At 39.9% G+C, this 22027-nt stretch overlaps 1 protein-coding gene across 7 annotated transcripts in view; it reads right to left on the bottom strand.

Moving 5' to 3' along the window:
- Nucleotides 1-1742, bottom strand: part of LOC124795089 (protein mono-ADP-ribosyltransferase PARP14-like) — a 40986-nt gene extending 39244 nt beyond the window's left edge. For 3 of the 7 annotated variants that reach the window (XM_047258915.1, XM_047258917.1, XM_047258918.1), the window contains exon 1: nucleotides 1636-1674. The gene's annotated coding sequence lies outside the window, so the exon portion shown is untranslated. Of the gene's footprint in view, nucleotides 1-1635 lie in introns of all 7 variants that reach the window. The other 4 variants (XM_047258913.1, XM_047258920.1, XM_047258914.1 and 1 more) reach the window with 4 other exon arrangements.
- Nucleotides 1743-22027: the final 20285 nt, after the last annotated feature.

Below are 22027 nucleotides of genomic sequence, written 5' to 3'. Positions count from 1 at the left end.
AATCAACAGAAAAAAAAAAACAAAATTTTATGGATTGAAATTTTTGAAACAAAAATTTCCCATAAATTGTAAAAAAAATTTTCAGAATGCTATAGTAAATGAACTTTGACAGACAAGTCCAAATGGAGGATTTCTTTGTAATCATAACGCAATTATCATTCAAACAAAAAACACAACAAAATATCTAGAACTGTTTCAGAGATTTTTTCCAAAATTCGCATCTTCAAAATGGTATGCGCAGTGTCATCTTTGGAGGGCTGCATCTCTGAGCAGACGTTTTTTCTGGAGGAAACAAAAATATATGTGTTCCTTACTTAGTCCTAAATTCAATAACATCAGAGACTATGAAGGTAAGATTTTTTCCTAGCCTGCCTGAATTGATATGGACTATGCCTTAAGTGTTGCTTCTATAGCACTTACAAATCCAAGATCATACTAAATACAGCATGCACAGAAGTTAATAAGTAGTCATTCTGCATAAATTAGTGAAAAGGAAAACTGCTACTATCTGGTACAATGGAAGTGATTCAATAACATCAGAGACTATGAAGGTAAGATTTTTTCCTAGCCTGCCTGAATTGATATGGACTATGCCTTATGTATTGCTTCTATCGCACTTACAAATCCAAGATCATACTAAATACAGGATGCACAGAAGTTTATTAAGTAGTCATTCTGCATAAACTAGCGAAAAGGAAAAATGCTACTGTCTGGTACAATAAAAGTTATTCTCTGCCATGCACTTCACAGTGATGTAAAAAGTATGGATGAATTGGTAGACATACAAGAGACAGACAAGTTGATAATCTTGGATACTGCTATGTTATCTTCATGTTCAACAGGATACTTGCATATTCCATGTTTCTCTTTAAAGTTTCTGCAATAAATCATGACAATAATATATCTATAAGATACTTTGTCTGTCCAATTCGGACTTCAAAATGGATTCTCCATAGAACATTCTACTTTTCAATTCACAAATCAGGTTATACAAAAACTAAATGACACAATATAAGACACCTAAGGAATGTACCCCACATATGCATCACAGAGTTTGTCATTACCAACACGGTAATGTTTTGGGGATTAAGTGGTAAATATCGAAATCTTGTTCATACACTGAATAGTGCAATACCCTACCTTGTAATAACATGATAAAAAGATTTTTCAAAATAGCACAGCTGCAGATTATCATAAAGTAACGTCTTACAGTTTTCCGGTCAAGTATCGTTAGTAAATACACAATAAGCGGTAAAACAGAAACTAAAACCACTGCCACTGTAAAACGTAATCCACACACACACACACACACACACACACACACACACACGTCACCATTCTTCTTCCGAAAATACTCCACAGTGTGGATACTGAAAAGTAGCATTCACAGAAATCACTGATATCGGAAAATCGCAGTTTAGCCCATCACTACTCCACACCCCAAATTGAGCTTCTCCCCGTCGCCCACCCTTCAAGATACCTTATTGGTGCCCCTGACTTAACCATACGAAGTCAAACCATAACTTTTACAGTTAGCACTACAGAAGAAGATCAAAACAACACTCGCCAAACCCCTTGCAGCACACATAGTAAACAGTTAATGGTAACGTATCGCCCAAATAATAAAATACCTACGTATGTAACTCTGTACCAATCAGCTTCCTGTTCCGCAGCACTCCCTAGAACCACTTACGCTGTCATGCAGCTCTCCGGACTCCTAAGGCAGCCTCTGTATGTTGCGGGATTCCCCTACCGTGCCGATACATTGGAGCTTCCCCCATAAAAACAATTAATGTACTGATTCCGGGAAACATGCAACATTTCTAAAATCTACTGCTTGCAAGATGTACAAATTATAAAATTCAGATAATAAAGCAATGCCGGTGCAATCGTATGCTGCGCATTCGTGGTGGAATAGTCTTTCCCTTTCTTTCGTCTTTTGGTATGGAAAAGTATAAAAGAGTTTTGATGTTCTTTAACTGGGATAAAAAATTATACCTGCTAACTACTTACTAAAGAAAGGTATTTTGGTAATGCAAAACTAACAGTAAGTGAACCGTAGCTTTCTTAACAATATATACTTAAAGTATTCTACCGGTATTATAAATTACTCGGTATCTGAAAACGGTATTGCGAAGTTTAACGTCGTTAATGTGTTCATAATAAATAACGAATTACTGCTTTGCAGTTCAGCGTCTTGATGGATGCTGGCAAATCAGCGTAATGCGGTACTAGATAATTCTATCTGGCTGCTTGTTGACGCGACCTTCGGAACAGGAAGGATCCCAGTTCTACGAATTCGATCCGAAGGCGTCCGATGGTAACCGAAATATTACGAAGCACTCCCTGGCCTAGCCGTTTCACTCCGTACGCCCGGCAGACTACAGATGGGTCGTACTTGTTCATTCCCGTGAACTACTTCATTCATTTCACTCTTTGCCGTGAAGCGTTCAAATGAAGTAGTTCATTCATGAAGTACGGAAGCCTGGCGAAGTTGCCCAGTTCGCCGCTCAGCCGCGGCTGCGCTCGCTTCGCTTCGCTCGTACAATAAAGCTTCGTAATACTTCATAATTTTACCAATAGGTGGCCGAACTATGCAGTCACGTACACGCAACGTTTTACGCTCTCACAGCGTCTGATTTAACTTAAATAGAGCATGGTCGAAGGAGACAAAGGAAAGATAAATAGAAAAGCCTGTCGCATATAAAGAAGGTATTACATTTAATCTCAACATTTTCTCATGAAGCGCCCAGAAAAGTCTTTATCTGCCAAGTGAAACCTTATTTGTTGTATTCATGGACTGAAAACTAGAGCTACCAACAAAATGCAGTCCAATTTTATGTTCCTTTTAAAATTTAATCCAAAATAGAATGAGTATGTTTACCATTGTCACAAAGTCTATATACCTACGTTAAGTAATTATTCAGAAGTTTTCCTGTAGATTTTATTTTTGTTGAGAATAATAACCCTCCAAATTCAAAACGTAAACTGGTCACTGGTACGATTTCAGGTAAAATACCTCTTTATTTTATTCGGAAAGCAGTTTTTGTGTCTGTTACGCTTATACAATGGCTAGCAACTCACGATCGCGTAAAAATTGTAAAATTTGCTGTTTCTTCGCCGATTTAGGTGATGGGAAAGCAAATTGCAACTGTTGTTCTAAGTGTATTTCATATAAAGGAGGAAATACATTTAATCTAGCGTGTCATGTTCGAGTGCTGCATCCAACAGTGTCACTGTCAGTGAGGCGCTTAGTGCCCCCTGCTCCTGAATTTTCCCATATTTCTTGGACAAATAACCCGGACAATTCGGAACCAACATCAGCAATTGCCAGAAGCGAACAGCAGTCGGTGCCAGCAAATAACAGTATCACTTCATTATCAGACAGCAGACATCAATATCACGGAACATCACCTATGTATTTTCCGAAACCTCTTTCGAACAAAAGAAATCAGGAGATAGATTTCGCACTTCTGAAGACTGTTGTGAAGGATTATTTGCCCTTCAACATAGTGGAAAGCAATCATTTCCAAAGTTTTGTGGGCAAACTGAATCGTGCTTACAGAATGCCAGCTCGGAAGACCATTTCCAATACACTACTACAACAACAGTACGCCATGATAAAAGAAATTGTGAGAGTCAAAATTAATTCTGCGGAAGAGGTTGTGCTGACAATGGATGGGTGGACCTCAACCACAAATGAGAGTTATTTGTCGGTGACAGCACACTACGTTACAGACCTGGAGCTGGCGTCTTCCCTCCTAGAGTGCTTTAAATACGACGAAAGCCACACGTCAGAAAAACTCTCCGAAGATCTGCGACGTGTCACAAGGGAATGAGGCATTCAAGAAAAAGTCGTGTATGTTGTTAGCGACAATGCTGCTAATATTGAGGCAGCTATAAGACTCACAACCTGGAAACACATCACCTGCTTTGCACACACATTCAGTTTAATTGTTCAGAATGAGTTTCCGCACATTCAACCTATTCTGAATAAAAAAAAAAAAAAAAGTTGAATTTTTTAAAAGAAGTTCGCAGGCCTGCACGAAACTGAAAAATATCCAGGAATAGTTAAAAGAGCCGGTTCTGACACAAACAGGACACTGTTACAAGTTGGAATTCAACCTATGGTATGCTGTGAAGAATAATCGAGGGTAAGAATTCCCTAATGAGAGTTATCACTCTGAATCACCCGGATCTTCCAAATCTGACTGCAGAGGACATTGCAAGTGCAACGCAAGTCTGTGACCTGTTGAAAGTTTTCAAAGACTGCACTGAGGAAATGTCAAGTGAAAATGTTGTCACTGCTTCTAAAGTTATACTCCTTAGTCGCTCGTTGAAAAAATGGTGTTGCAGGTTTGTTAATAACGCTGAAATTCATGTAGACGTGCAACAGATGGCCGAAAAGTTAGCTGAAGACCTAAAACGACGATTTCGAAATATAGAGGAAAATTTCATTTTCGCAGAAGCAACTTCAATGGGTCCCCGGTACAAATTACATGTTTTTTCTGATAAGAATTCTGCTGAGAAGGTGAAATTAAACCTGATCAGGCACTGTGAGAAATTTACGACGAACACATCCACTGCTACTGCAACAATCTCAGTTCCAACCACTAAAATCTACTTCTAGTCTCTGGCTCGAATTTGATGAAGTGTTTTCCAGACTGCAGAGTAATCCACACCGAGAGCTGCTGCAGTAGTGGAAGTGGACAAATATTTACAAGAGCCCCTGCAACAGAGACAAGGCAATCCACCTCCGTGGTGTTCTGAACCGCTGTCAGTATACCCCTCGTTCTTTGAACTTGCAAAAATACGACTGCGTATTGTTGCAACCTCCACGCCGTGTGAAAGAGTGTTCTCGAAGGCAGAACACCTTACAACTGACAGAATAAATCGCCTGACAGGAAAAAAAGTGGAACAAATCACGTTTTTAAACGGAAATCTCTGAACATTCGCCAAATCCGTTGATGTTTATTCATAAATATATACTTAAAAAAAAATTAATTAGGACAATCCTCAAATTGAAATGTAGTGTAATTATTTCAATAATGTATACCCGATAAACATTCCTACATGAAAGATTATCTTTCAAGCGTGGATTCCACGCATGCTTCAGTTCCAGACTCACAGGGTAAGTCTTCTATTTTCATGTTGGCTGTGCGTGCTCACACAACCAGCCTCTTCGTTTGTATCTTTAATATTCATTTGTCTGCAAGCGCTGCCAACGGTAGGCTACCCGTAGACACGAAGTATAACTGCACAAACAGTTACGGGTAATGATGTCAACACTGCTAACGCTGCCTTCCCCTCGCCCCTCACCACCAAAACCAGTGCCACCTAGGAACAAGGCCGCTACACTGTCTTTGGAGTCGCTCGTGACTTAGACACTACGGGTCATAACAAACACAAAGCCACATGTGCTGTCTTGGTTGTTTCGCCTGTGTAGCCGTTATATGATTGTGAATTGAAATGTTAGTGTAATAGTGTTCCTACTACTTCAACATATAAATATGCCACGTAGATGCTGTATGCCTGCTTGTAGAGGCAATTATACTGCTCAGGAAAGAGTCAGTACATTAGATTTCCCTCGTGATGAAGGTGCAAGGAGAGAATGAATAAGAGCAGTTCACCGTGATAATTTTACCCCTTCAGATCACTCTGTGGTAAGTAGCAGCTTTAGTAAATAAACCTATGAAATAGTTCTGTTTAGTGTGAGTGTTAATTGTAATTTATAAACATAACCTGTATACATAGGTCAAACTTTTCTCATGGTAACGTAACGTAATCCATTATTTTTAACAGGTTTGTGAGCTGCATTTCCATGCACACGATATAGAAAGAACTACATCAGCATATGATTCTATGACTGAAAGATTAATTTTAGCGCCTCTTGACTGTCTAAGTCTAAGGAAAGATAAGTTGGTTGTTTATGGACTTCAACTTAGGTTATATAATTATTGTATGAATCTCTTACGCTTTTGGTTTATATGGTAAGGTAATGACAGTTAATATTTTTTATAGGTGCAATACCAGCACTATTTTCAGGAAGCCCTAGATATTTATCTACACCGTCAGCATCAAGAGAAAATCCTGAAGATCGAAGCCAGCATTTAGAAAATGCTTTCGTGAGATCTGCACTGAAAGAAAGTTTGATTACTCTTGAAGGCCATAAGAAGGCAATTTCAGTCTCTTCGTTGAAGGAATTATGTGATAAAATTAATAGTAGTGCACCCCATGAACCATGGACCTTGCCGTTGGTGGGGAGACTTGTGTGCCTCAGCGATACAGATAGCCATACTGCAGGTGCAACCACAACGGAGGGGTATCTGTTGAGAGGCCAGACAAATGTGTGGTTCCTGAAGAGGGGCAGCAGCCTTTTCAGTAGTTGCAGGGGCAACAGTCTGGATGATTGACTGATCTGGCCTTGTAACACTAACCAAAACGGCTTTGCTGTGCTGGTACTGTGAACGGTTGAAAGCAAGGGGAAACTACACCCATCATTTTTCCCAAGGGCCTGCAGCTTTACTGTATGATTAAATAATGATGGCGTTCTCTTGGGTAAAATATTCCGGAGGTAAGATAGTCCCCCATTCGGATCTCCGGGCTGGGACACCTCAAGAGGACGTCATTATCAGGAGAAAGAAAACTGGCGTTCTACGGATCGGAGCGTGGAATGTCAGATCTCTTAATCAGGCAGGTAGGTTAGAAAATTTAAAAAGGGAAATGGATAGGTTAAAGTTAGATATAGTGGGAGTTAGTGAAGTTCGGTGGCAGGAGGAACAAGACTTTTGGTCAGGTGAATACAGGGCTATAAATACAAAACCAAATAGGGGTAATGCAGGAGTAGGTTTAATAATGAATAAAAAAATAGGAGTGCAGGTAAGCTACTACAAACAGCATAGTTAACGCATTATTGTGGCCAAGATAGACACGAAGCCCATGCCTACTACAGTAGTACAAGTCTATATGACAACTAGCTCTGCAGATGATGAAGAAATTGGTGAAATGCATGATGAGATAAAAGAAATTATTCAGGTAGTGATGGGAGATGAAAATTTAATAGTCATGGGTGACTGGAATTCGAGAGTAGGAAAAGGGAGAGAAGGAAACGTGGTAGGTGAATATGGATTGGGAGAAAGAAATGAAGGAGGAAGCCGTCTGGTAGAATTTTGCACAGAGCATAACAATCATAGCTAACACATGGTTCAAGAATCATGATAGAAGGTTGTGCACATGGAAGAATCCTGGAGATACTAGAAGTTATCAAATAGATTATATACTGGTGAGACAGAGATTTAGGAATCAGGTTTTAAATTTTAAGACATTTCCAGGGGCAGATGTGGACTCTGACCACAATCTATTGGTTATGAACTGTAGATTAAAACTGAAGAAATTGCAAAAAGGTGGGAATTTAAGGAAATGGGACCTGGATAAACTGACTAAACCAGAGGTTGTACAGAGTTTCAGGGAGAGCATAAGGGAACGATTGACAGGAATGGGGGAAAGAAATACAGTAGAAGAAGAATGGGTAGCTCTGAGGGATGAAGCAGTGAAGGCAGCAGAGAATCAAGTAGGTAAAAAGACGAGGGCTAATAGAAATCATTGGGTAACAGAACAAATATTGAATTTAATTGATGAAAGGAGAAAATATAAAATTGCAGTAAAAGAAGCAGGCAAAACGAAATACAAACGTCTCAAAAATGAGATCGACAGGAAGTGCAAAATGGCTAAGCAGGGATGGCTAGCGGACAGATGTAAGGATGTAGAGGCTTATCTCACTAGGGGTAAGATAGATACTGCCTACAGGAAAATTAAAACAACTTTTGGAGAAAAGAGAGCCACTTGTATGAATATCAAAAGCTCAGACAGAAACCCAGTTCTAAGCAAAGAAGGGAAAGCAGAAAGGTGGAAGGAGTATATAGAGGGTCTATACAATGACGATGTACTTGAGGACAATTTTATGGAAATGGAAGAGGAGGTAGATGAAATGGGAAATATGATAGTGTGTAAAGAGTTTGACAGAGCACTGAAACACCTGAGTCGAAACAAGACCCCAGGAGTAGACAACATACCATTAGAACTACTGACGGCCTTGGGACAGCCAGTCCTGACAAAACTCTACCATCTGGTGAGCAAGATGTATGAGACAGGTGAAATACTCTCAGACTTCAAGAAGGATATAGTAATTCCAATCCCAAAGAAAGCAGGTGTTGACAGATGTGAAAATTACCGAACTATCAGTTTAATAAGTCACAGCTGCAAAATACTAACACGAATTCTTTACAGACGAATGGAAAAACTGGTAGAATCCGTCCTCGGGGAAGATTAGTTTGGATTCCGTAGAAATGTTGGAACATGTGAGGCAATACTGACCTTACGACTTATTTAGAAGAAAGATTAAGGAAAGGTAAACCTACATTTCTAGCATTTGTAGGCTTAGAGAAAGCTTTTGACAATTTTGACTGGAATATTCTTTTTCAAATTCTAAAGGTGGCAGGGGTAAGATACAGGGAGCGAAAGGCTATTTACAATTTGTACAGAAAAAAAATGGCTCTGAGCACTATGCGGCTTAACTTCGGAGGTCATCAGTCGCCTAGAACTTAGAACAAATTAAACATAACTAACCTAAGGACATCACACACATCCATGCCTGAGGCAGGATTCGAACCTGCGACTGTAGCGGTCGCTCGGCTCCAGACTGTAGCGCCTAGAACCGCACGGCCACTCCGGCCGGAATTTGTACAGAAACCAGATGGCAGTTACAAGAGTCAAGGGGCACGAAAGGGAAGCAGTGGTTGCGAAGGGAGTGAGACAGGGTTGTAGCCTCTCCCCGATGTTATTCAATCTGTATATTGAGCAAGCAGTAAAGAAAACAAAAGAAAAATTCGGAATAGGTATTAAAATCCATGGAGAAGAAATAAAAAATTTGAGGTTCGCTGATGATATTGTAATGGTGTCAGATACAGCAAAGGACTTGGAAGAGGAGTTGAACGGAATGGACAGTGTCTTGAAAGGAGGATATAAGATGAACATCAACAAAAGCAAAACGAGGATAATGGAATGTAATCGAATTAAGTCTGGTGATGCCGAGGGAATTCGATTAGGAAATGAGACACTTAATGAAGTAAAGGAGTTTTGGTATTTGGGGAGCAAAATAACTGATGATGGCCGAAGTAGAGAGGATATAAAATGTAGACTGGCAATGGCAAGGAAAGGTGTTTCTGAAGAAGAGAAATTTGTTGGCATCGAGTATATATTTAAGTGTCCGGAAGTCGTTTCTGAAAGTATTTGTATGGAGTGTAGCCATGTATGGAAGTGAAACATGGACGATAAACAGTCTGGACAAGAATAGAATAGAAGCTTTCGAAATGTGGTGCTATAGAAGAATGCTGAAGATTAGATGGATAGATCACATGACTAATGAGGAGGTATTGAATATAATTTGGGAGAAGAGGAGTTTGTGGCACAACTTGACAAGAAGAAGGGACCGGTTGGTAGGACTTGTTCTGAGATATCAAGGGATCACAAATTTAGCATTGGATGGCAGCGTGGAGGGTAAAAATCGTAGAGGGAGACCAAGAGATGAATACACTAAGCAGATTCAGAAGGATGTAGGTTGCAGTAGGTACTGGGAGATGAAGAAGCTAGCACGGGATAGAGTAGCATGGAGAGCTGCATCAAACCAGTCTCAGGACTGAAGACCACAACAACTACATAATAGTAGTGATTTGAATGAGTGGACCTGTGTCAAAAAGTCGAATAATGTGTATTTTATTTTAATTAGTGAAGTGCCATTTTTGAAAGTTCTGTGTTATGTTACAATTAACGCAAATCTCACTCTCACTGTCCATGTCAATGATTTTCATCTTGGTAAAATAGGGAACGTAAAGTTTCCAATTACTGTAAGTATCACAACACAATTAATTAATAATCTTAATATTGTCAAATTAAAATTTAGCAACAGAGAAGATCAGGAACCTAATGAGAGTATTGATTTCATAACCAATATTTTGAATAATTTACCTTGAAAAGTGGCCAGATAAACATGAAATTATAAACATTATGGAAGAACAGATTCTATTGCTAAAATACAAGAAGAATAGTGCAATACATTCATGGGATATTTTAGTTTTGTGGTCATTAGTTCATTCTATTTCTCCTCATTGTTACAAGTTTTTGAGAAGCAGTGGTACAATAACTATGCCTAGCCCTGCTACTCTGACTAGAATATGTGGTGCTTTTGCTAGTAATCCTGCTCTTGAACAAGTTTCTGCACATTTTATTGGATACATAACTAAGAAAGTGAGATTTTTAAATGAAGAAGACCGGACAGTTCTCCTCTTGATGGATGAAATCCATTTAAAGTCACAAATGGACTACAATTGTACACTGATGTAGCTCATATTCTGCCAGTCAAAGTCATGCAGGCCCCTGCTCTTTTCACCTTCCTTAAAGATATCGTATTGCAGTTAGAAAGCATAGGTTTTGAAGTTGTTGGTATTGTATCTGATAATAATTCCATCAATAAGAAATGTGTATCTTACTTCAGTGATCCACCAGAACTTAAAATTAAATACCGACACCCTTCTCCAGGTGCTGGAAGTAGGCCTTTTTACTTTCAATTTGATAGTGTGCTCATCTTAAAATGCATATGTAACAATTGACTGAGTCAGAAAGAAGAGATTATAGAGTTTCCGGATTTTAATAATGAGCTGGATGGCAGTTTTTCGTCTTTCAATAGCTTGATATCTCCTCATTTGCTTGAAAAGGCAAATTTATTGAAATTTGCAAACAAGCTATGTCTTAAATTACTTTATCCCTCAACCATAAAAAGGCAGAAAAAAATGGTTCAAATGGCTCTGAGCACTATAGGACTTAACATCTTTGGTCATCAGTCCGCTAGAACTTAGAACTACTTAAACCTAACTAACCTAAGGACATCACACAACACCCAGTCATCACGAGGCAGAGAAAATCCCTGACCCCGCCGGGAATCGAACCCGTGAACCCGGACGCGGGAAGCGAGAATGCTACCGCACGACCACGAGCTGCGGACTAGAAAGGCAGAATGTAAAACTTGCTATCCATATTTTTGACCATACAACAGCTATTGCTCTCAGGGAATTAGGCTCTAAACACAATATTGAATACTGCAATGATACTGCAACTTTCATTGAGATCATTTGCAAGTGGTGGGATGCAGTTAATGTAAAAACATTGTTAGAAGATCAAAGGTTATTAAATAGGTTTCGAGAGCCAATAACCAGGAATTCTGAGCACATACTAGAGTTCCTACATCAGTTTGCAAATTGTTTAATAAAGGAAAATTCTCAGGGTTTAATTGGTCTTAGCAGACAAACACATTTAGCTCTTAGGCATACCACTCTTGCATGGGTGGATCTGGCTAGGTATTGGCTCAATGAGAAAAAGAGGCAATACTTTCTAACAGGCAAGGTTCAAACTGATGACCTGGAAAGCAGGTTTGGTAAATTTCGTCAGATGAGTGGTGGTAATTACCATATGTCAATTAGACAGATTTTTGAGACAGAAAGTAAACTGATGGTATGAAGCTATGATTCATTAATATTAAAGCCCAAAAAAGTGGGTGATGTTGTAATTGCCAAGGATATTTTTTCTAATGAGACAGACATAAATGACCTTCCAAAAGTGACATATAATGAAGAGTATAATGTTTTAGTGTAAGATATTGATATACAGGAATTAGATGAGGATGTTTGGCCTGTACTTCACTATATAAATGGTTACTGCTCATATGCAGTCATTAAGAAACTTAAATGTAATTATTGTAAAATGTATCTGACAGGAGATAGGAATGTGAAAGATGACAGAAATCATTTCACAGCTGTGACCAGTAGAGGTGGTCTCTGCTATCCTAGTCAGGATGTTATAGCATGTGTATATGTTACTGCACAGAAACTGCTTACAGAAAAAGAAGAGTCATTTCTTCGGAAAAGTGTCAAAGAAATGTATTGTTTTGCGTATGTCATAGCAACTTGCCTGATGACATGTCTGTTGGGTTTGCTTCCACTGCAAATCACTCTGTACATGAAATTATTGACGATAATATACTTGGACTGGCTGTCAATATTCTTTTGAATAATTATACAAAGAGGGTCAATGACATTGTTAATACAAATAATGTTACACCCCCCCCCCCCCCCCCCCAAGAGAAAGAGGAAAATGGGCTGACAATTTGGCTCTGTTTATTTTCTTGTGCTTTTAGATAATAAACAAATACGGTAACTGTGTAAACATAAATACTAAATCGTTGTTTATTGAATTCCCAAACTTTTCCTTGATTTCTGTAAACAGATATTTATACAGATAATGTATGATTTCACTTAACTTTATTTAAAATATTAGAATTTCTTTTTTATTTTAGATGAATGAATTATTTCATAAACGTAAAGTCCAATACACACTTGCAGCTACAAGTCTCTCTCGACTCGTAGTGTAGTGGTATGACTCTTACGCTGACGTCACACACGCAGTGTAGCGGCCTTGTTCCTAGGTGGCACTGCCCCAACCCCTCCTAAACCTATTGTTCCCCACAAACACCGCGCAATTCGTAGACAGGCAGTAGAGGGAGGACTGAAGTGAAGGGAGAATGAGTGACGTAGCGCCGATGTAGTTGGGAGACGGAGAGGGGAAGAGAGTGAGTGAACTAGAAAAAAGTGTGCAGCGTGCTATCTGTGAAGAGTTTGAAGTACCAGTTCATTGAAATTAAGTGGTTAGTTCATACTTCACTGGAGTGAATCCTTCATTTGAACGACTCATTCACGAGCTCCCCATCACTAAAATGGACATTTTGGCCAGCTGATTTTTCTTGTTGGACGATTGGTTGGGTGATGCCCCCCCCCCCCCCCATCTCTGTAATGAAGCAATAGTCGATTGACGACTGATGCCTGCCAGATTTATTAGTGGTCAATAAAAGACCCGGCAGAGAGAATATGTTTTCTAACGAGGAGCAACTAAATCTAGAGACTGATTGTATAGATAAATAAATGAAACAGCAAGAGTAAATATTAGAACAAAATCATTGAATTTCGTAAAAAAAGTGACTGTCACTAACCACACGATTTCCATAACACTGACAAATGGCGGTATTTACTAACCAACTAGGTCTTTCGACACCTGTGACTTTTTTCGAAAACACATTTTAATGCACTGCAACTTTTCTCGCAGAATTTTTTTCATCAAATAGGCCAATTCTCAGATAGTGGACGTCTTTTGGCGATGAAACAAGTGTTTATATAAAGATGGCAAACTAGTGTTTTCAGATGTGGCGCGGAAGTAACTTTATTTCGCGAAAGTGCATTAAACTAGCGTGTTTTCAGATACAGCGCGCAAGTAACTATATTTCGCGAAAGTGCATTGTAGGTTCCTTAAACGTTCAAATAAGGTGTTTATTTGTAGTAATGAGGATGAAATTAAGTTAATTACTCATCCATTTCCTAAAGTTGGTAGGGACCTCAAACAGAACACAAATGGCACGACGACTTCCGACTTCACCGACAACTATCGTTCAGAAAATGCGGGGAGAAAGTGACAAGAAAACTTTTACATGCTATAGCCGGAATTAGTGTGACCATGTTTCGGCAAAACGCGGTAAACTTCCATCAGTAGCCAGTCATTGCCAATTTTAGCAACACAATATTGTTACAACATGCTTAACTCAATTAAATATTCATAATTATTAATAAGTACCAAATTTTACCATAAACATCCTTAATAATTTTCCTTTATTGTTTCTACCACATCACTGAGCGGCGTGGCATTGTGCCTAATACACTAGAACCGCATTCGGGAGATCCAGGTTCAACACCACAGCCAGCCATACACATTCCGGTTTCACGTTGTTTCCAAGTTCATTCTAGGCGAATGCCGGGATGGTCATGCCATGAAGAGAGAAGCACATGTAAAAGAATTTCCAACTTGCTCAATCCTGACAACACATGCGTGGTTCCCACTTCTTTGGTCATTGATAACCGCCAACGGTTGAAGTGAGTTAGTTTATTGTTTTACTTCTTGTCGACAGCTGAGGCTATTAGAAATGGAGCTTACTTGGCATTGTTATTATTGGAGGGGGCGGAAGCGGTGTGGCCTTTTTAGGGCACCATCTCGGCATTCGCCTAGAATGAACTTGGAAACAACGGGAAACCGGAATCTGGATGATTGGCTGTGGGGCTGAACACGTCTATACCTCTGACCGTAAATGTTTTTAATGTTTTGTTGTAACGTAAGTTTTATGTGGTGGTGTTTGAATTGGTTAAAATTTAGAATCATATTTATGACAACAATGTATGAGATTATTTGATATAGGTTTATTTGACTTACTTGCAGCTGAACTGTGTAAGGAAGTAATAATTTTACGACAGCTTTCCTTTACACTAGTTTGAATTTATTGGAATTCCTTCCGCAGATAACATGTACAAACACAATGAATTGTTAATTACAGTATGGTACAACTTGTCATCTCCTACGAGCTTACGATCATCCTCAAACTTGCCAGTACGGCATTTAAACAAAACTGTGTGAGCCATTCCTCATTTCCCTTACCAAAATCTCGCTCCCACTACAGTACCGATACTCTTTCATTTTTGTTGGCTCAGTTAAATAATGTGGTACCCTATGTTGGTGAAAATTCATGGAACCGCACATTCATACACTTTGGTGGAGTTCTTGGGCACTGCTGCCCATTTACATGCAGATCTTTAAAAAAAACTTTAATTATTACTAAAGTCCGGTTCTTAGAAATGTTTCGCACAGACCACGGATCTCTCGGAAATTATCTAGCTATTCCTAGGAACTGCTTTGGGCGTGTGTGTATCTGTTGAGAACCGTAATGTTGCAGTCTAGCTCATATTACCACTCTAAAAACTGTTCGTATATCCTGGGACAACACATTTGTCTGGCATCGGAAAAATGTTATTTAATTAATAATTATATACATTTTCTATAAGTGAAACACAAATTTTTACTGACATGTCACTGCCAGTGTGTGCGGGATAAAACATTGTTCAAATATGACTGGAGGTGGGTAGACACTAGACCAACGAAGGTTGTCCAAAACTTGCTTAGTGCGTGCGGGCGGCTAATCAGAGCCAACGAAGCGGTTGGCCTTGGTTGCAGTTCGGACTGCCAACGCTAATTATCAAAGTGGTGACAGTGAGATGGGCCTAATATCACCTCCTCGTGTGGACGTCGGGTCAAATGTTCGTTGGTTCAGTAGCGATTTGCTGTATCTGTTGAATGGGTATGTATTTGTTGTGTCTAAGAATGTTGGAGTATTGAGTGGAGTAGGGAGACAGCATTAAAGCTGACATTTTACCATGAACGGGAATATTATGGGACCCTACGAACTGCGACTGTAGAAAGAAACTGAAAAGATTAGACGCTTGGAGGGAAATAAGTCAGCTGTTAGAAATTATTGCGACGATGTGAAAAATAAAATGGAGTCTCGATAGACATATTTTTACTGCAGATACCAAAAAATTATGCAACAGCCCATATTCCAATCCATCATTAAGGTCAGACATTAATTTCGTCCCACCCTCTCTACATTTTGAGTGAGCGATCATCCACCAGCGTCGTTTCTTCTACCTCTCCTGATGATTCACTTCTTGCAGTAAAATAAATGCTGCATATGCGACGACTGCCAAGTCCTCTTCTACCCCTGTAAATAATATCGCCCGATGAAACTGTTATTAAAACGCTTTTTTATAACAATAACAATATGGGAACGACCTCGACAAGTTATGCGAGCGAAATGCGATTCCACATCGCTGAATCCCTTGATCGCAATCCCCTGGTTTTGTGAGGATGAAGGGCTAAATCCACTGCCTGCCATTCGTTTACGTTCATTGGTCTAGCATGTACGCGCCTTCACATGACAATGTGAGGCGGACGAAACTTTGATGACTGAGTTTCAGAGGAAATTTAAAAACACGTCGAGTGACGCGTTTAGCAGTAGTGATACAAGAAATTAGGCAATTGTTTTTTTTTTTTTTTTTTTTGCTTCATAATGATATCTTGTGGCATTCAGAGGCAGTAACAGTGCATATTTTATAAATAAAAGTCCACCGACCTTTTGAATTTCTGTTTTTAGGTTTTCTTTCTGATAACCAGTCTCAGGACTGAAGACCACAACAACAACAACAACAACAACAACAATCATCGGAAATGAAATCTAAATGCCGAAAGAGACAGGTTAGAATTTAGATTTATCAAAAATGAAAAAAAAACGAAATATTGGCAGATTAGATTTTAGATTTCGTTTCCGACACGTATCAGAAACAAAATCTAAAACAGAAATACAGTAGACGGACTTTTGTTCATAAAATATACTCCCTTCATTGTTAGAAAAATCTAGCTTATCGCCATGCCTTCTGTTAGAAGAACAACGTGAAGGACTTTTTATCACACTTACAATATTTGCTAAATACCACATTTCTTATGTATATATTGCTGCAGTTATTATATGTTGTGCGCTACCACCATTTGTAGTCTTTATTTTTCTAATTTGAAATGAGTTTCTTAAACTTATAGGTGACATCTTCTATACTACACACAAAAATAAATTAATAAAGCGTACATGAGCATAATTTGTTTTATTTACTTTACCATGTTGCATTTCCTCTGGCAACTATAAATCTCGTAGCAGGTTTTAGGAATCAGTTTAGATAATAATTGTGGGGATGTAGCTATACTGAAATTGAGGTCTTCTAACTTCTGTCAGTGGTTAGAAAATGTAATGCAGCGAACAGCCTTTCCTCGCAGCTTACAGCTTTTCTCATGAGTATATTCTTTTTCGTCAGACATGGTTTGATGTTGAAATTTAAAAAAAAGATCATAGTAAACAAAACAAATATGTGCCCGTTAACGTAAGACCACAGTTGGTGGCAGTGCATTGTTTCTTTGATAGTCTGACATTGGTACTGGTTGCTGTTTTGAATAAAAAAACTGTTCTGCCGTTGTTAGTAGCCATCTGCTTTCATGTATTCTTCTTAAAAAAACAAATCCCGTGTAGTATCTCAAACAATAAAAGGCAATTCCCAGATTTTACAACGAGATATACTGATGGACAATGAGCCAAGTACTGCTGGAAATCAGAGGAAGCAAAATAAATGAAAATCTTCGAGTGTAAAAAGACTTTACTTTTCCTGCAAGAAGATTTGTGCATCGTGCGTCGAAACACGGCTTCATCGGCAGAAAATGTAGTATTACACAGTGTGCCAAAATCAGGGCTGGGTTAAACCACATGCTAGAAAAAACCTGTGGTCGCTGCTGCCTTCATGTAGGCCTACTACATTTCTGTGAAAGTACTACAGGAAAGTTAGTGGAATACACATAGTTCTACGACACCAACCATGCGATGCATTAAATGATATTACACTTAATGGAAATTTCCAAATACATAAAAAACACATAGCATTACCCTTTTATATAAATGTAATAAACAAAAATATAAGTGCTCCAAAGCATTCTTTTCCTAGATTTTGTCCTAGCAAAGTCTTGGTCGGATATTCAACTGATAACAAGGTGAGAGCAGAAATGCGTTCTTCACAAGGAATAGTTTGCAGAATCCTCCCTCCGCTTCACAATTCACAATTGGTACTGAGAGGAAAATCCGGTAAGCAATGATTACATTTGGAAAAACATCACCAAGATTATTTCAAACATTAATTCATATAATTCGACTGGTGACATGTTAGCAGCCTTTTCTTTGGGGGAACACTGCAAATATTCACTAAAACAAAGAATTTCAGAATAAAAGTTTCTCCATCGAAATCACCTCAGTATTTTTCACAAAGTTTCGGCTTTTCCGTTAAGAGTTCTTTAGCTTCATGCTTCACTATATTGTTTGTTAAAGGTCGGAAAAGATCGACTACTTAGTAAAGCTTTTCTTCTCGTTCTTTTAGTTCTGCTTGTATTAGATAGGTGCATAAATTCATAGCATTTTTGTTTTGTGTGTTGGTATTCCATTTGCCATTTCTCAGTTGTCATTTTTATTTGTAGTTCACTGTTGCTATTTGGGTTCACATTTTGTCATTTGAGTATAGTGGGTGGAGCTGTGGACGCTAGAAAATGGAGCGCCAAGTGGAGAAATCGGAACATTTCCGACGTATTCGATTTGAGTTCAATAGAGGGGCTGCAGCAGCGTAGGCAGCCAGAAACATTTTCCCGCTGTGTGTGGGGATAATACCACTGGGGCAGAGCACGGCAAGAAAATGATTTTCTCTTTTTCAGGAGGATCATTTAGACATTAGTGACTGTCAACGTTCAGGAAAAACTTCAGGTTTGGATGAAGATCGTTTATATGCATTAATCCCCAATGGACACGTCAGCGCTCTCGAGAATTGGCAGACGTGATGAACTATGATCAGTCCTCATTCAACATCTGCATGCAATGGGGAAGACTCTAAGCTAAAATGGCAAAAATAAGTGGATAGCCGTAAGTGTATCTCTGCTTGCTCGTTATCAATTTGTTTGTGAACAACACCAGCCATCCTTACCCTGCGTCGTTACTGGTGACGAGGAGTGGTGTCTTTATGCAAACATAAGGAAAAGAAACGAATGGTTGAGACCAAACAAAGCTGCAACCGCCCATACAAAGACCTGCTCGCATTCACAAAAGATAATGTTATGCATCCGGTAGAACAGCAACGGTGTGATTGCTTCCCCGCGGTGTAGCCATCACTGCTGACGTTTGTCAACAATTATGATGTCCAGCAGACGCAATCCAAGAACAAAGACCAAGAAGACTGCATAAGTGATGCGACTCCATGATAACACCCACCCGAATTCTGCTTGATGGACAAGAAACGCTATCCATGAGTCGTGTTGGGAAGTAATTTTGCACAATATTAAGCCACGTGGTCTTCCGGATGAAAATGAGCTCCGTCGGCCGCGGTGGTCGGGCAGTTCTAGGCGCTTTAGTCCGGAACCGCGCGACTGCTACGGTCGCAGGTTCGAATCCTGCCTCGAGCATGGATGTGTGTGATGTCCTTTGGTTAGTTAGGTTTAAGTAGTTCTAAGTTCTAGGGGATTGATGACCTCAGATGTTAAGTCCCATAGTGCTCAGATAAATTGAAAATGCGCTCCGAACACGACCCGATGAGTTCTTCACCTCAAAACCGCGTGATTTCTACAGTCGCATAATCGAAAAGTTACCCCAGCGTTGGCAGACTTGTAAATTGTGAAGGAGAATATATTATTGATGACTAAAGTCATTGTTTGTTATGTGCATCTGTTGTGTTTATTAAACTTGTGGAAAATCACTACAAACCTATGCACCAACGCAATAGTTTCTCAACAATTGTAATAATTGATTAGAATAAGCAGTTTAGCCCCATTTACTAATCACAGCCAATCTGCAAATATACTGTACATACGAGGTGCATTCAAGTTCTAAGGCCTCCGATTTTTTTTCTCCAGACTGGAAAGAGATAGAAACATGCGCATTGTTTTAAAATGAGGCAGCGTTCATTGTCAATACGTCCCAGAGATGGCAGCACTGTACGGCAGATGGAATTTTACCGCCAGTGGCGAGAAGGACAACTGTTTTCAATACTTGAAATGGCGACGTTTTTCTTACTTGAACAGCGTACAATCATTCATTTTCTGAATTTGCGTGGTGTGAAACCAATTGAAATTCGTCGACAGTTGAAGGAGACATGTGGTGATGGAGTTGTGGATGTGTCGAAAGTGCGTTCGTGGGTGCGACAGTTTAATGAAGGCAGAACATCGTGTGACAACAAACCGAAACAACCTCGGGCTCGCACAAGCTGGTCTGACGACATGATCGAGAAAGTGGAGAGAATTGTTTTGGGGAATCGCCGAATGACAGTTGAACAGATCGCCTCCAGAGTTGGCATTTCTGTGGGTTCTGTGCACACAATCCTGCATGACGACCTGAAAATGCGAAAAGTGTCATCCAGGTTGGTGCCACGAATGCTGACGGACGACCACATGGCTGCCCGTGTGGCATGGTGCCAAGCAATGTTGACGCGCAATGACAGCATGAATGGGACTTTCTTTTCGTCGGTTGTGACAATGGATGAGACGTGGATGCCATTTTTCAATCCAGAAACAAAGCGCCAGTCAGCTCATTGGAAGCACACAGATTCACCGCCACCAAAAAAATTTCGGGTAACCGCCAGTGCTGAAAAAATGATGGTGTCCATGTTCTGGGACAGCGAGGGCGTAATCCTTACCCATTGCGTTCCAAAGGGCACTACGGTAACAGGTGCATCCTACGAAAATGTTTTGAAGAACAAATTCCTTCCTGCACTGCAACAAACACGTCCGGAAAGGGCTGCGCGTGTGCTGTTTCACCAAGACAACGCACCCGCACATCGAGCTAACATTACGCAACAGTTTCTTCGTGATAACAACTTTGAAGTGATTCCTCATGCTCCCTACTCACCTGACCTGGCTCCTAGTGACTTTTGGCCTTTTCCAACAATGAAAGACACTCTCCGTGGCCGCACATTCACCAGCCGTGCTGCTATTGCCTCAGCGATTTTCCAGTGGTCAAAACAAGACTCCTAAAGAAGCCTTCGCCGCTGCCATGGAATCATGGCGTCAGCGTTGTGAAAAATGTGTACGTCTGCAGGGCGATTACGTCGAGAAGTAACGCCAGATTCATCGATTTCGGGTGAGTAGTTAATTAGAAAAAATTCGGAGGCCTTAGAGCTTGAATGCACCTCGTAACAACGCTCTAAACATAGATTATGGATATTATTTATTGTCTATGACTCTAAACAATATTGTCGCACGAATGAACAGTTCCACTCTATATGCACAAAAAAGCGATAAAAGTAGCGACCAAATGAAGGAGGGGACAGGGGATGAATATCTCACAACACACAAATGTGTTTGAAGTAAACTGGCTATTATTGTGGTCAAAAAACTGTACCCGATTTCACGTATACAGAGTTTCCAAAGAGACGGAACTTGCTGATATATAAGGAACAACATACTGTGCATCTACGCTGTGACTAAATTTTTCTGCTGGATTGGGACTGGTTATTATATAATTACATGAGACCGCAGAACATAAAAGGATACATCGAGTAATTTGTATTTTACATTAAATAAATTCACAACTGCGAATTAGGACAACCATCAGCTGTAGAATGGAATGACAAAAAAATTGTACCAGACCAGGATCTAACACGGATTTCCAGCTCATCGCGAGCGGTTGCCTTACCATTTTTGTTTCATTGTATTTGGACTTAGCGGACGTCACATGACATCCGTTGAAGTTCGTTGTTGATCCTTTTACTCAGTCTTTTTTTTACAAAGAGCAGGCAGCTCTCTGACCGAGCACGGTGAGCTACCGTGCCGGCTACCATTTGGCTATCCGTGCACAACTCACGCCCACCTCCAAATTTCCATATGTCGTCAAACACGCGTCTACGACCTGTACTCGTACATCTACACTGAAACGCCAAAGAAACTGGTACAGACGTGCTTATTCAAATATAGATATAAGTAAACAGGCAGAATATGGCTCTGTGATCGGCAACGCATATGTAAGACAACAAGTGTCTCTTGCAGTTGTTAGATCGGTTACTTTTGCTACAGTGGCAGGTTATCAAGATTTAAGAAAATCTGAACATGGTGCTATAGTCGGTGCCCAAGCGATGGGAGACAGCAACTCCGAGGTAGCGATGAAGTGGGTATTTTCCAGTACGACCATTTCACGAGTGTACCGTGAATATCAGGAATCTACCAGATATCAAATCACGGACATCGTTGCGCAGCAAAAAGATCGTGCAGGAATGGGATAAACGACAACTGAAGAGAACAGTTCAACGTGACAAAAGTGCAACCCTTCTGCAGATTGCTGCAGATTTCAATGCTGGGCCTTCAACAAGTGTCAGCGTGCGAACCATTCAAAGATACATCATGGATCTGGGCTTTCGGAGCCGAAGGCCCACTCGTGTACCCTTGATGACTGCACGACACAAAGACTTGTCTCGCCTGGGCCTGTCAACAT

Source organism: Schistocerca piceifrons, chromosome 4 (assembly GCF_021461385.2).
Source record: "Schistocerca piceifrons isolate TAMUIC-IGC-003096 chromosome 4, iqSchPice1.1, whole genome shotgun sequence".
Lineage (NCBI taxonomy): Eukaryota > Metazoa > Arthropoda > Insecta > Orthoptera > Acrididae > Schistocerca > Schistocerca piceifrons.
Note: the sequence above shows the minus strand (reverse complement) of the source record. Positions and strands in the feature narration are given on the sequence as shown.